This window comes from Hesperophylax consimilis, chromosome 29, assembly GCF_061612785.1.
Source record: "Hesperophylax consimilis isolate HC1 chromosome 29, BYU_Hcon_1.0, whole genome shotgun sequence".
In the NCBI taxonomy this organism is placed as follows: domain Eukaryota; kingdom Metazoa; phylum Arthropoda; class Insecta; order Trichoptera; family Limnephilidae; genus Hesperophylax; species Hesperophylax consimilis.
In genome coordinates this window covers 10,763,075-10,778,870 of record NC_142864.1, presented here as the reverse complement: position 1 = coordinate 10,778,870, position 15,796 = coordinate 10,763,075, and the positions used below count along the sequence as shown (strand labels likewise).

The window sequence follows — 15,796 nt, the reverse complement described above, 5'->3', positions numbered from 1 at the left end:
CTGAACATTCCCCCTCTCGTGAATGGGGCTTTATTAACTGTTAAAAAACGTGTAAACGAAACTAGTTTTTTAGAAGAACCATTATTAATACAGTCAATTCTGTTTATTATATTCTGTTCATTTTGACATAACACGATAAAAAAAAGCGTAATCATAATCTTTGATTATTCCCAACTCAATAAGAGTATTTTTATTTAGGAAACAAACAGTCATTTATATATTTAGCATAAACAGCAATTATTTACAATATTACACCAATAATGTTCCATTAATTCTAGTCGTTGATTCAATATTTGCACCCATCAAATATATTTATAAATGACGAAGAAATATAAAAAAATAAACATTATTAGAAATTAAAAAATGTTAAAAAACAATTAAAGATAGTTAGTAGTAATGCAGTTTTCGCATGATTATAATAAAAAAAAACAATAAAATAAACTAAATTGATAGGATTATTTCACAAAATAAAAAATGAAGTTATCAGTTTAGTAAGTTGCATTTTATATCATTTCAAGTTACACTTGAAAATGTGTACATCTCTAGAGGCATTGTGAGTTTTACAGATACGTCATATTAAAGAGTTTTGCGCATTTTTGGCTTTACAGTGTGCTGTTCTAAATAAGTCGTTCGATCTGGTGTTTTGTTCAGAGCAATGAAATACAATCTTTTCTAGCAGATATGATGGATCAACAAGATTGTTCACGATTTTGTATAAGAATAAGGCATCAGAAATTTTTCTGCGTTTATATAAAGCGGTAGGGTCAAACCGATGATCACTAAAGCGATACGATAGGTGTTTAATAAATTTGGATTGGATATTTTCAATAGATCAATGTATATTTGATATTGAGGATTCCAAACCATATAGGTTCTCTAGCGATGAGCTCTTTAAACAATTTAATGTACTTGATGTTCGTCAAAACTATATAAAAAGGTTATTATCCATGTACATAAAAGTCTAGATAATATTAATAAAATTCATAAAAAATATCACAAGAAGCCACACCAGAAATGACCTTATGATCCCAACGAGCAATACGGCAAAGTATCAAAAGACACACACATATTTGGGACCTAAACTGTACAACAAAATCCCCCCTGAATTAAACATAAAATCTTGTAATATTTCCTACATAGGCCCAATAATAACTAAATGGTTGATTGGACTGGGTAGAGGAGAATCTGAAAAAAAATGATAAAAAACGTCACATAATAAATAGACATCGTATAGACATAGACTAATCACACACTATATGTATCTTCCACTATTCTAATTATTGCTTATACACAATTGAAACATACACAACAGCTCAAGTTCGATTCTATCATAAGATTGTAACGATTAAACATCACAAATTAAAACATTAATGAGATATATTATAGACATACACAAATCACACACTTACTTCACATATTTTGGTTACTTGGAACGGGCAATTTGCCTAGTTAGGAACCAATAATTTCGACCTGATAAGGTACAATAATCTATAATCACTAGAAATATTTTAACTATATCTTGTATCATACTGTACTGTGTGTAAATCTAAAGGAATAAATAAAATTAAATAAAAAATGACTGAGGCAAACTCGAGTTGTGACCTTACATATGACATATAGCAGAATTAGTGTGTGTGCTATAGTGAAAAGCTTGATTTTATTAGTATTGAATAATATGATAAGAATTAAGTATTCAAATCTTATAATGTAATAAATTATTCAATAAAATTTTAAATTGGAATATTCAATCATTGAACATAGTAATAACAGAGAAATGTGAAACAGAAAAAGATTCGGTCGCATCTGGGAATTGAACCCAGGACCTTTGACTTGCCGCACCATTGCTCTGACTAGCTCTCCACACTAGCGACCAGATCCTACAAATTATCCAACAATCAACCCACACTAACATCAAGCTACATTATAATCAAGACATCCACAACTACAATACTCGGAATAAAAATAAAATCCGCATTCCTCTAACACACACTACGAAATATGGAATAAAATCTCTTAACTATATTGCCTACACACTCTATAACTCTCTTACAGATATGTATAAAAACAGCCAGCATAATCCGAAAATTCAAAGCAAAGCTTTAAAAGAATATTTTTTTAAACATATAAAGACGAAAATACGTAATTCTTGTCATGTTATACTTTGGTTTGTTTGTTTCTCTCTCCTTTTCCATCCCCTGTATTTATAATTGAGCATAATCTATTTTTACTAATGTATTAGTGGGTAAAGTACCTTCTTCTAAATTCCTACCTTGGCTCTATGCTTATGTGCATATCCATGTCTGTTTTTTTGTTTGTTCTACTTAACCTCCCTTTTTCTATTTGTGTACTGTTTTGTATGTGAAACTCATAATTATGATATTTTTCTATTGTTGTACTGTTTCGTATGTAAAACTTATAATTTTGATGTACATCAAAATACTAATGTAAAATTGTACCTATTAACTACCAACTATATATTGTAAGTTCCTCTCGTCCTACAATGAGTTTTGTAACTCATCGGGATCGCTGTAGCAAGAAATAAAAAAAATATAGTAAAATAAAATTCTGATAAAGTAAAATTATTATGAAATAAAAGTGGACTTCAAAATCTTCGCTATTGCTAATGACTTTCTCGGACGTCACCGACTTTTTACACCATTCCCTAATGTATTCCACAATATTACTGTTAAAAAACTACATTACATCGAGTTTGATTCGACTCCGTATCTCAATCTGCACAGATATGGCGTTACATAAAAAGTGTATTTAACAAATATAAATCGGAAGTTAACCCTTTCACACCCGCATTATTGTTTCCACATATATAAAATAATAATAATAATAATAATAATAATAATAAGTGTTTTATTATCTTTTTTTGTGTAACAAATAGATATAATGATATCCTCACTGGGATCTCCCGTGCTGAGGATTTCATTTACATTTTATGTATAATTTAAGTATAAGAAAATTAATATTACATCAAAGTTACAAATAAATTTAACTATGAACAAATATCATGCAATATAATTTTTTAATAATTTAAAAATAAGTAAGATTTTTTGATATATATATATACACGGTGTCCGGAAACTCGTAGTACAAGCGGGAAACTGGAGAATCTACACCACATGGGGAACCCAAAAAAACATAAAGTTTTTTGATTTGAGCATTTTCAAAAAAAAAAAAAAACCAAAAAAAAATATTTTTCGGCTATTTTAGGGTTAAAGTTTTTTCTGGTGTTTAGGGTTGAATAACAGATGTTTTAACCCTGCAGAGCAGAAATATTTTATGATTACACCGGGTTAAATGAAGGGTGATTTCAAAATAATGCTTCAAATCCGAGTTTCTTCATTTGTTTTACTTTCAAATAGTTTTAATTAGTTGGGTACTTTGATCTTCAGTAATAATTTATAAGAATTTGATTAAAAAAAAAAAATCAACTTCAAACTCGATTTACTCGATAACGAAAGATCAAATAAAAAAAATATATACTACAAAATCGACTCCAAATGTGATGTAAATTCACCAGTTTCCCGCTTGTACTACGAGTTTCCGGACACCCTGTATATATAAATAAAAAAAAAAAAAAAAAAAAAAAAAAAAAATATATATATATATATATATATATATATATTTATATATTGTAGTGATTTTTGGTATAGTTATATATATGAAGTGTTTTTTGGTATAGTTCAGTTGATTCTGTTTTAGTCTGTGTTTGATTTCAGTAAATTTTCTATTTCAGATCTCCCTATGTTAAGTATCCAGCTTTTTATTTCAGATTTAAATGTTAAAGTGTTGAGGTTTTTGAGTGTGAGTGGTATTTTGTTGTAGAGTTTAATATGTAATGCTTGATAATACCTCAGAAAATTATTTGAAAATTTTGGGTATTAAATTTTTTTTTTTTTTGAATTATTCTCTGTTAATTTGGATTAACATTGGACGTCAGAGGGTATTTTTTAAATAGTTAGGTAAAATAAACATAATGCAAAAGTAATACAAATAACTGTTTCATGTCGAAAATTCACATTTACAATGCGGTGATAATCTCTTAATAACGTTTTTACTTAAATTCATTCTGAAATAAAGTAATAATCTAGGATAATAAATCTGTAAAAATTCGCCATACTAGTCGAGAACATGTCCGTCACTACCAGTGTTAATTTGAATGAATATTAAAATTAATTTACAATATTCTGGCAAATGACTGTGGACAGAGAATTGAACTAATGTTATTATTATAGAACACATCTTAATGCGTTAAAATATTTGTAATTCGAATAGAAAATATTGATATCTCGCCTTAAATGAAATAATCAATGACGGCAGAAATTCGATGAAACTCACAATCAGCAGATGTCAAAATATTTATCGTTGTTGTGGCGGGAATAACAATTTCAACCGAACGGAAAAAATAGACGCCACAGAAAAGACTACAAGGTATAAGAAAACAAAAATATGGCTTTTCTAAATCGCTACCGTTACGGTAAAAAAATTCACAAAGTTCATGTTGATTTGAATTAACACTGGGCCTGAAAGGGTTAAACCTTCGGGCTGATTTTTCCGCTTTTACGAACAGCCATATGGTATCATAGAAATTGTTGCGTCTCCCTTACTGTCATGGTTAGAAATATGATCTAAAAGGTGCTAGAAAGAGAAAATACCACACTTTATATTCAAATCTAGAAGTCACCTCCATTAAACAAAAGGTTCCAACCGCAATTTTAAAAAAAAATTATGAAGCTTTTTTTTATATAAAATGACAAAAAGTGACGATAAAAATTATGTTTTTAATATATTTGTCTAATAAAATACGTTTTTCGTTTTGTTTTTTGTTTTCAGTAATTTTAGTTCATTTTTTGGACCAATAAACACAAGGTGACCCATTTTTCAAACTTTTTTAGGATTGCATTTAAAAATTTTATAACTCAAGAATCATATGTTTTTTCAAATAATACAATTTGAAAGCGTATTTCATATCCATTCAAATGGAGTTTGTTTTCAGATACGTTTAGAAATATTCCATTTTTTGGATTTTATTGCAAAGCAGAAACTCACACAAGTTCTGACAGAATATGCCAGAGGCCTGAGAGTTTAAAATATATAAATAAATAGAGAAATGATGTATCTATCGTCACAACGTATAGAACCTAAGAACTTCGATTGAATCAAGAATCATTTGCGCGTGAAGGGGTTAATAAGTAGGTAAGGTCACCTTAATTCTTTACTATTTAACACTCTGGTGAACTATGACCTACGCTAAACATTACGTAAACAACGGTTTACAGAAATAACCCCAACGAAACTCCCTGTTTGCAATATTAGGTATTCAACTTCTATTCAGAAACGTTAAACTGCGTTGTAGAACAGAAGGAAATTGCTTTGGATTGGAGCACCATTTTGAATAGCTAATGACTGAAAGAAAACTGAGAATATGCAATTAGTGTATTTAAGTCATCGTTAGAATGGTATTGCTTTCAACTTATGCTAAAATATTTACATTTAATATTTGGGTCAAGGTGAAAAATCATTTTATTAGAACGAGAAGTTTAGGGCCCACCCCTCAATGTAAATAATATATAAGTATACGAATAGATAGGGATTTTCAAACAGAAGATAAGCTACTTTCATGACTTATCTCAAATGTCTGCCTGTTCAGAGTTATACTGTATAGAATGGTATACTTTCAACTTATGGAAAATCTTGATTTGATTAGATTGGAAAGTTTAGGGACCACCCCACAACGTAAACAATGTGCAAGTATACGAATAGATGGGTATGTTACAACAAAACATAAGTTAATTTTACGTCTTATCTCAAATATCTGCCTGTTCAGAGTTATGCTGTATAGAATGGTATACTTTCAACTTATGATTGGATATTTACATGTAACATCTGGGTCACCTGGATATATTCCGGTCGGTCCGTATCCTTGCTACGTGCGGCATTCCTCGCTCAAATTTAAGCGGGCTAAATCGGCCGCTCAAACCAAGATAAGTCGCAAAATAGTTCCCTATTTTAGACGCTGATGCGCTAGCAGTAACAAATGTCAAATATGACGTTTACGTGAGTAATAACGTACTTCCATCTCACCGAAAGTTTCCTAAATTGCCTAATTTTATCAGTGTGGAGTATTATATTCATCGAGCGATGAGGGATGTTGAAGTTATTGATTGATTGTCAACCTAAAATAGACAAATTATCTGGAAAATTATCATAAAAAAGATTTGTTCGTCATAATTTAATGAATAGTTTATTGGCTACAGCAAAACAAATACCATTTAAAATTAGTATCCTCGCGTATAGCACCATGCTGATTCAAGTGGGGAACCCATAGACTAAATTAGACTAGACACGGCATATTCATTTAAAAATAACCCCAACACAATTTTGGTTTGGTTCACATGCACATTTAAAAGGCCCACGCATTATGTCGCAATGCGAAATGGGCACTGTGCATTGCGTTTTACCTTTTGTTGGTCTATTTTGTAGTCGCAGAATAGTTCCCTATTTTAGACGCCGATGCGCTAGCAGTAACAAATGTTCTCAGCTATGCTGGGCAAGTTCATTTTTTCAATCACAAAAATAACCGAGTTCCAAATATTTAAATTTGAATTATGTCCATATTACAACACCTCTGACAACAAATTCTCCGTGGTTTCGATTACGAGTTTGAACGCTTGTACAAGGAGTTTAAACAGAGTTGGGTTATTAAGTTCATCTCCATATTTGTGACGTACGCTACGTGGCGTTATTTTTAAAAATGAATTTAACTAGACAGGGCTAATCTAGTATAATACATCAATGGGGGAACCTTATTTAAGCCCACCTAAAACATTTCACATTTGAAAGCATTCGATCTCCTGACGACAGTAGAAAGCATAGATATACCAGTCACATAGACCGTAATTTGGTTTTACATAGAAAATAGAAACACATTCCTCTGACAACTACTCAATATGGACAGAAACTCACTGAGGGAACTGGTAGGACTACTAACGGGACACTGCCATCTCAGGAGACACATGCAGATATTGGGAGTGGAAAACACAAACAGATGCAGGAAATGTGAAGAGGATGAAGAAACTCCAATTCACCATTGGTGCCAATGTCCCGCTCTGTTGGTAACAATGTTCAGATACCTGGGAAGACACATTGTAGAACCAGAAGACATAGCCACATATCCAATGACAACCCTGGTGAACTTTATAAAAGGGACCGGATTACTGTTAACACTATATGGTCAGGCATTTTACCGCCAAATTGGGGGCGTAGCGCGGGTGTTTTTTAAAATTTTAGCGCTAAAATTAGACTTTCCGCAAAATATTCATATCTTATGATCTATTTGATATTTTTCGATGAAACTTTCAGTGTTTTACTTTAAAAAGATATTTCTATTTATTTACTTAACAATGTATGTGTAACTCCTTTTTTTTATAAACAAAACCTTTCTACTTTCTTGGGAATCATAGAAAAAACAGTATTTCACAATTGAAATAACACATCGAAATTTATTCATACAAAATTACAAGATTATTTAGAAATTTTCAATACATATATATGAAAAAAAACTATAACCTACTAGTGCTTCAATGTGTGATAGCGTTCGAAACAATTTCCTTTATGCAGGGGCACATTGCAAAACTTGCATATGTACCTCGTTTCACTGCGTAGTTTGTGAACGGAACATACGCGACAGCGACTTTACTATTTTTTATTTTTTTGTTGTGTTTCAAACTCATTGTATTGACAAGTAGATAGATCGGGTACCGCCGACAATAGAAAACACATGACCCCGCACCCGTTTAGAACCCCTTGTTTACAAGTTTCCCGCTCCTCACCGCTTTGCGCAACAAAACGAGTAAACTCGTCTCCCGCGTCTTACTGTAAAAAGGCGTATGACGAGTTTTCTCGTTTCCCGCAAAGAATGTGTTAAAATAATGAATAAGCACAATGAGCCTATGGCCTAAGTGCTCACGGGAATCTTATGTCAACCGTATCCTATAGTACAAAATATATATAATAAAAGCATATTCCTCTATCAAAATCGTAGACAATACATGTAATACATAAAAGAAAAGAAAACAATGTAAACAACCATGAAATTAAATGAACGCCCGGGTTGCCGGCACTGAAACTGAAAAAAAAAAAAAATATATTGGTGATATCTATGCTTACGACCTGTATACGGATTATGTGCTAAGCTCGACATTAATTTGACCTCAACCGTAATAGCAGAGATATATGTACTTAATGCTTTACTTTTTTAAAATCAGGTAATTATTCGGCACATTTCGCTTTCGCATACCCTTTCTCAACACACTCCTTCAGCGTGACACCATAGGCCAAACCCCAACCATGGGATACCATGGTTACTGGCTCCAGACAGTCGGAAGTCTTATGCGGTATTCACATAAAAAAGTGAATGTTACGCGAAATTTATTTGACTTCCTTTCCGAGGGAAACGTTTGAATAAATTGATTAGTTTGAGCTGAAGTAAAAGTTTTATCTCAATTTCCTTTCAATGTAATTGGATTACATAAAAATAGAGTAATTTAATCTGACAGAAACTTATTAATATTGGATATGACTCAAAGGGGTGAAATTCGAGATAAAATTATTTGTCTCGCGTTTTATATTAATCTATCTATCTACGTTTCCGTATTGTACACGGTGTCCGGAAATTCGTAGTACAAGAGGGAAATTTGGAATCGATTTTGTAGTATAACTTTTTTTATTTGAGCTATCGTTTTTGAAAGCGCATAAGAGTCCCAGCTGCTCCCAATCGTCTGGGGCCAGCGAGTCTATGGCATGCCTAATAGGGAAATGTTGTAAGGGTGAAGGTAGTAGGGAGGGGATGATATGAGAAAGAGGAAGGAGGGTGTGATCTAAGATCTTGCCCATGACTTCCGTGTGTGATGTCGTGCCTTTATTGACGCGTGTCGGGTAGTACACTGTAAAGTATATACGTAATCAAGTACTGGTATTTATTAAGGAGCTCCTTGTAACAAAAAGATCCATTCTATTTACTTGCATGCATCGCGTTTTATAGAATCTCGCAAGGGAAGTGAGTTAGCTAAGAGCTTCACAGGTGCAGCCATAGAGGGCAGTGCAAAGAGCTTGCTTGGAAATCCGCAAGATGGCAGCTAGTAGTCAGTAGTCGTTAGTGCCAGTTAGGCCGCTTCCAGAAAAACATGTTGTTGCAGATCTCATTTAGCCAGCTCCTAGTTAGGTCAAACATCGAAGTCACTGTTGTAATACGCGAAGTATTGTATACATCCCTGATTTAATATAAACAATTTATTCTCTAAAATCTCCTTCCACGACGAGTTGGAGTACCTACTGTTTGTAGGAAAACAACATATCTTGCTTGCATTTATACACCTTAACACAAACACCACAGAAGAGAAGTACCGTTCTATTGAGACCTGGTCACCAAATACGGCCAAAGCCATTTCAAGAAACTTTTCAATTCTGAATGGTGGTGTTACACCAGGGCGATACTGGAAGTATCTTCCACTCTAGAACATCCCGCTAATATACTTAATATAATATTAAATGAGTAAACTGTGAAATAACAAAAATTAATCAATTAAAATTTTCTTGCGTATGCCATTTAAACCCACGACCACGGAGGCAGTCAAAATTTGGAATTTTTTAGGTTGCATTTGAAAAATATCGGTTGCTTGGAGGTTTTAATGAATTGTTAAATGCTTTGAAGCGTAGGCTCCGCTGCAAAAGTTTTTTTTAACCTTTTATTCGCCGAAGAAAAGGAAAAACTTTTAAGAAATCGAAAGGCTTCGATTGAAAATAAGATTTTTTTGGGTTCCGTTGGAATTAATGATCTTAGAGATTCACCAATTTCCATCTCGTATTACGAAATTATTTATTATGATGAGCTCTCGTCAATTCTTCTTACCAGACTGATTCGAATCATTTGATGACAAATGCAGGTACATGAACACGTTTTCTGATAACATTCAATGACGACATGCGAAAATATTTGTATTTTTATGAACACGTGTTCCGACATGGCCATTACTCATAAGTGTTTTATAGATAATCTATTAGGAAACCTATCGATTCATTCGTTAAAGAGCTGCAATCCTGTTTTTACCGGATAACGAATAATTTGAAGAGATTATTAATAAATTAGCAATATTTTACATCAGTTTTCTCCGTGTGTCATTGATTCGCCATCCCTGATTTATATTGAGCATAATTGCCAATTGACAGTAGTTTTGCAGGCGTGAAGTCCACAGTGACCTCATTATTACAGCTATTTGACAATTCCCAAAATAAAATTTCAAAATTTGCATTTGTCGATCGAAGAGAGTCTGCCAAGTGAAACATTTCTTCAATACAGAACGAAAATAAACTTCAATTGAATTTTTTTTTTTTTTTACTCCACACAGGAGGCCCTGAAGAAAATAATTTCCCTCGGGGCCTATGTCATCTTTGGGGATGCTGTGTGGAGGGTCTTTTTTTGGAGAGGAAGGAGTGAACATGGGTATTGAAGAGTCCCATGTTGTAGGAGGGAGGAAACACAGAGGCCGGCAGTTCGTTCCACAGCCGAGCTGTTGAACTTAAGAACGAATAATAGAAGCGACCCGTTCTCATGTGACAAGTGTCAACTGTGTACAAATGTTGGGCGCGCGTTTGGCGTGTATCCCGACTACGCACCGGTGCCGAAGGGATCAATGACGCTAGTTCCTCAGAGCATCTTCCATTGTAATACCGATAGAACAAGGACAGCATACCTACCTGACGCCTGTGCTCTAAAGATTGCAGTCGGACAAACGGACCGCCCGTTTCTGCACAGAGTCAAGGGTTTTTTTCAGGTATTTTGGGGCTCCAGACCAGAGATGGCTGCCAAATTCGACAGTAGGGCGCACTTGCGATTTGTACAGGGTGAGCAGTTGTGTACTATTAAAGTATCTGCGGGCCCTGTACAGTACGCCCAGCTTCTGAGAGGCCAACTTTACTCTGGCTTCGATGGAGCCCCCGTACCTGAGCTGGTCACTTATAGTTACACCAAGCATATCAATGGAAGGCCTGTTCGGAAGATTGCTTCCGTTGAAGGAGACTAGATTATCATTTGGATCCCTTTTAGACGTAATCAGACAGGATTGGGTCTTTGAAACATTAAATTCGACGAGATTATTTTTACCCCAGGAGGAAATACTCTCGATATAACCGTCCATTCTCTGCTTCAAAGCCCTCCGAGCCGTTGGAGTTTGTGTGCCCTTTGGGGGCTTGTCAAACAAAAAGCTATCATGAACTGTACTGTCATCCGCGTAACAATGAATCGGTGCACATGTCAAAAGGTCATTGATGTGCAACAAAAACAAAGTCGGAGACAGAACCGATCCCTGTGGGACGCCAGCATTTATGGAGTGCGAGGAAGAGGTGAAACCGTCAGCAACCGCCTGAATCGACCTATCCCTTAAAAAGTCAGCAATCCACGTACACAGGGATGCGGGAAGTCCGTAAGAATGCAATTTGTTGACAAGTCCTCGGTGCCAGACCCGGTCAAAGGCCTTGGATATGTCTAGTGCGACCGTTTGGGTCTCACCGTGACGTTCCAGGCACCGCCCCCAAACATGCGTCACATACGCGAGAAGATCACCGCACGAGCGGTTCCGCCGGAATCCGTATTGACGGTCGTTGATAATTTTGTTCTTCTCGAGGTATGTGAGCAGTTTGTCGTTGATCACACGTTCCATCACTTTGGACAGAACTGATGTGATCGCTATGGGGCGGTAGTTGGCCGGGTTGGAGCGGTCACCTTTCTTGGGAATAGGGTGAATTACCACTTTTTTCCAACCAGAGGGCACAGTGCCACACTTCAGGGACATTTTGAAGAGCTTTGTCAAAACTGGAACTATTTCCGCAGCACACCTCTGCAATACCAGGGCAGGTATTCCATCAGGTTCACTACCTTTGTTAACATCGAGCCCCCGTATGACGTGGAGTACATCCCGATGCCGGATCCTCAGCTTTTTCATATAGAAGCCGCAGTGAGGAACCGACGGCGGAACAGCACCCCCGTCGTCGAGGGTCGAGTTTTCCTTTAGAAATTGAAAACTAATAACTAAAAATAACTCTATTCGAATAACTCTTTAAAATAAAAACTTTAGAATATTTTAATTCGTACACGTATAAAAATACACCAGTCGCTTTTTTGCTAAATAGCTACAAAGTTAGTCTTAACCCATAGCGTGCCAAGACATCAGCCTTGAATTTGCTCGTAGTTTTTAACCCTAGCATTCCAAAAGTCAAGCAAAACAAAATGCTGTTTCTCAGCGACACATCACTGTCGGAAGCGTACGGAAAATATGCATGCACTTACACAGAACCCTAATTATGTTTTGTTCGAAAGCTAGCATAATAAATAGGAACATGAAACAGAATGTAACATTCTTCTGTAATACATACACAACCAACTATCAGACACACGCACTAACCAATAGGATGCATCTAATCTAGGCAAAAAGTTTGGGGCTACTATTGAAATATTAAATGATACCATTTATAGAATTAAGCGTAATCTATACCAGAACTTTGTTTAATCCTGCAAAATATTAAAGTAGTATTGGTCGTATATATTGTATTGTTCTAGTATATATTTTATTTTGTATTTCTGTTACGTTTTACTAATGTTGTTTCATTTGAATTATTTTTCATTATATTCTCACTATTTAAATAATTACAATTTTATATTTATGTATTCATAAATCAATTTTGTACCATCTTTATAGTGGATTACATCAAGATACTATTATTATTTCCTATATTTAATACAGATATTCTTCTATGTACAGTCACGTATCACTTTTATGTGAAAGCCTTTTTAGACGTATAAATAAATAAATATACCCTTTGCCACGAAAATTGTATTTCCGGGTGATGAAATAACTTTCCGGATATTAAACCTGTAAATATTGGGGTCCAGTAAGCAGATACAGACAGTCCAGACGGCAGACATGGCCTGGTTGAGTCAAGGCGCCATATTGATCGATCTCTCGGCTAATGGCGACTGTACTTACACATTGTATTATTATACCGTGCCAAAAATAAATGCCAAAGGTTTCGACCGACGAGCTTTAAAAAGGCTAGTCAAATCGAAATACCGGACGCCTATTCTGGGACATTTGCCGACATAATGGTTGGCGTCTTTGCTAATAATGCTATGGTAAATAGACGATAGGTGGAGTTTGGTTAGGGCTCTGTAGTAAGCTTTCAAAAAGAATAAGAAAATGTTTTATTTATATTTTATTTATTTATTGTTTATTTGCAAAAACAGTATGAACCAGAACATTGCAATATCGATAATTAACATTTACAAAAAAGTGAATAACAAATAGGTACATTTACAAGTGGGACAAAGAAAAAAGTTTCAAATTTAGATTTACAATTTTAAGTATTGAATAATAATATTTCACGTTTAAATACGTTGTAGGACATGTGGAAAATATCCACATTTCCTGCGAGGCAGTTAGTGATTCTTCCCAAGGGCATCACCATTGGTAAGTTAGTTCTGCACCTAGGAAGAATCAAAAGCCTGTGTTGGCGGCCTCGCGCAAAATTATCCGGGACATAAAATCCTATTTTAGCCAGAATGTCTGGTATTGATACTAAACCATTTAGAAGCTTATACGCCATCAGGAATCAGAAGTAATGCAACATCCCTTCTGGAACTAAGGCTGCATACACCCAGCATTCCCAAGATAAATTCTGTTGGAAACAGCCATGGGTAATAACCAAACTCTCTCATGTAGAGGTATCGTAAAAACTTCTTTTGTATCTTCTCGACCATTAGTACATAGACAGTGTCCTCTGGCCCCCATACCTGATATCCATTCTCGAGAATGCTACGCACTAAGCTGAAAGGGAGATTTGCAAATACGAATTTTAGAGTGAGCGTGCCAATAAGCGAAAATTGTGAAAATATTTAATAAAAGACGACTCGTTTAAAATGGAGCAAAAATCTCTCGACAAATGCTTAAGTTTCATCTAAAGATACACTGTAATTTTTTTCATACCCATAACATGTTAAATAACAGAACAAAATGTGTTATTAATAATTTTCGGAGCTTAGTTTGCGATTTTTTTCTGTCGAGGGAATTTCAAATAATTACGGTTTCAGCTCTCTAAATGAATACATAATATCTTAAAAAATAACATGTATTTTTTAGGAACTTAAAAATTTAAAGTGTTCAAGAGAAATATGTTGCAAATTGGTAGTAATTCGGAAAGCACATATGTAAATGTTCGTTTGTTCAAAATCTTAAATCTCCGAAAGTACTTCAATGATTAGTTTCAAATTTTGACACTGCATTCGAATACGCGTGTGTATTTATTTTCCTGTATTATATAGATGTCACATGTGACAGGTAAAAACATGCTGTTTCAAAAAACATCGCAATATGTTGGACGTAAAAGCAATACGCGCTATTGTATCTCTATCTGCACAGACAGACTGTGCCACAGCAACGCATGCCGAGATACAGCTAATTATGCTCTAAAGAGCGCGGAATGCCACCGAATTACTTGTTTTCAAACGTTTCATAGGCCCGGTATATCAGTTGATTTCAAGCTCGGCTTGGTTGGAATGTCGAGCTTAGCACAGATTGACACATAATCCGTATATCACCAATATTTCACTATTATCTACGATTTTAATAAAGGAACGCTTTTCTCTTTTCTTTGTAAAACCAAACTACTGTCTACGTGAGATGTACTCGTATATCTACGCTGTCTATTGTCTTCGCTTCGGTTTTCTAAATGTTAACGACAGCAGTTTATTTTTAGGCGGGTTTAATTAACGAGTTGATTTTTGATAAAATTCCTCACATCAATCGGCATGGTGCTATAAGCGATTATGCTAATTTTAAATAGCATTTGTTTTGATTGGAGTCAGCGCACTCTTCGTGAAATGATATCGAACTAACCGCTGAAAACAAACGGTCCTGACGTTAAAAAATTTAAAAGTTTTTCTTATTGAATACCTTGTTATACCTTACTAAACTATTGATTGATTATCAATTAATAACATCAACATTCCTCATCGATCGATGAATTGAACTCCTCTGGCCTCAGCCACATACTATCAGAAGATTTCCTCTTTGCAATAAAATCCAAATAAATGGAAATTTTTCAACGTATTCGAAAACTGTGGGACTACTTTATTTCCTCCCACATGTGGCAATACTAACGTGAATTAATCCGCCGCTAGACGCAAGCGAGCACGAGAAGAGAAATCTTCATTCCGGTTTCAACCTTCGATCCTACCGCCACTCTCTCTACTTTGTCTGCCACTGTCTCCGCGTTCTGTAAAATTGTAATATTCGTCCTCTCGAATAAATTTAATTAATACCGCAGATACTCATTTCAATCTCCCGTCTCCTGAACACAATTTACGGTTCGGGTAGCCACCGTAAATTACAAATACACACACACACACACATTGCTGCCACAAAACTAAGAACTGTTTTTGAAAGGTGACAAAATACTCTCTTATATTTTACAGATAAATGAATATTAAAAAAATATATGTTAAATTGCCGATAACGAAAAAATATATAAAAACAAACTTAGATATTTTATTTAACAAATATATTTCAAACGTTATCATAACCTCACTTTTATGTCGTTTCATACAAAACTAATTAATTAAAAATTCACCAAAAGTTCAATAATTTTACTGTCGGTACCTTTGGTTTCGTAAAGGTGCACATTTTAACAGTACCGTTTATTAACTTCTGGATTTGAATATAAAGCGTGGTGTTTT

The 15,796-nt window shown here is 34.6% G+C and overlaps 1 protein-coding gene across 9 annotated transcripts in view; it reads right to left on the bottom strand.

Annotated features, from left to right (window-relative positions):
• Positions 1-15,796, bottom strand: part of LOC149409872 (uncharacterized) — a 188,642-nt gene that overhangs the window by 101,097 nt on the left and 71,749 nt on the right. The window lies entirely within an intron of this gene.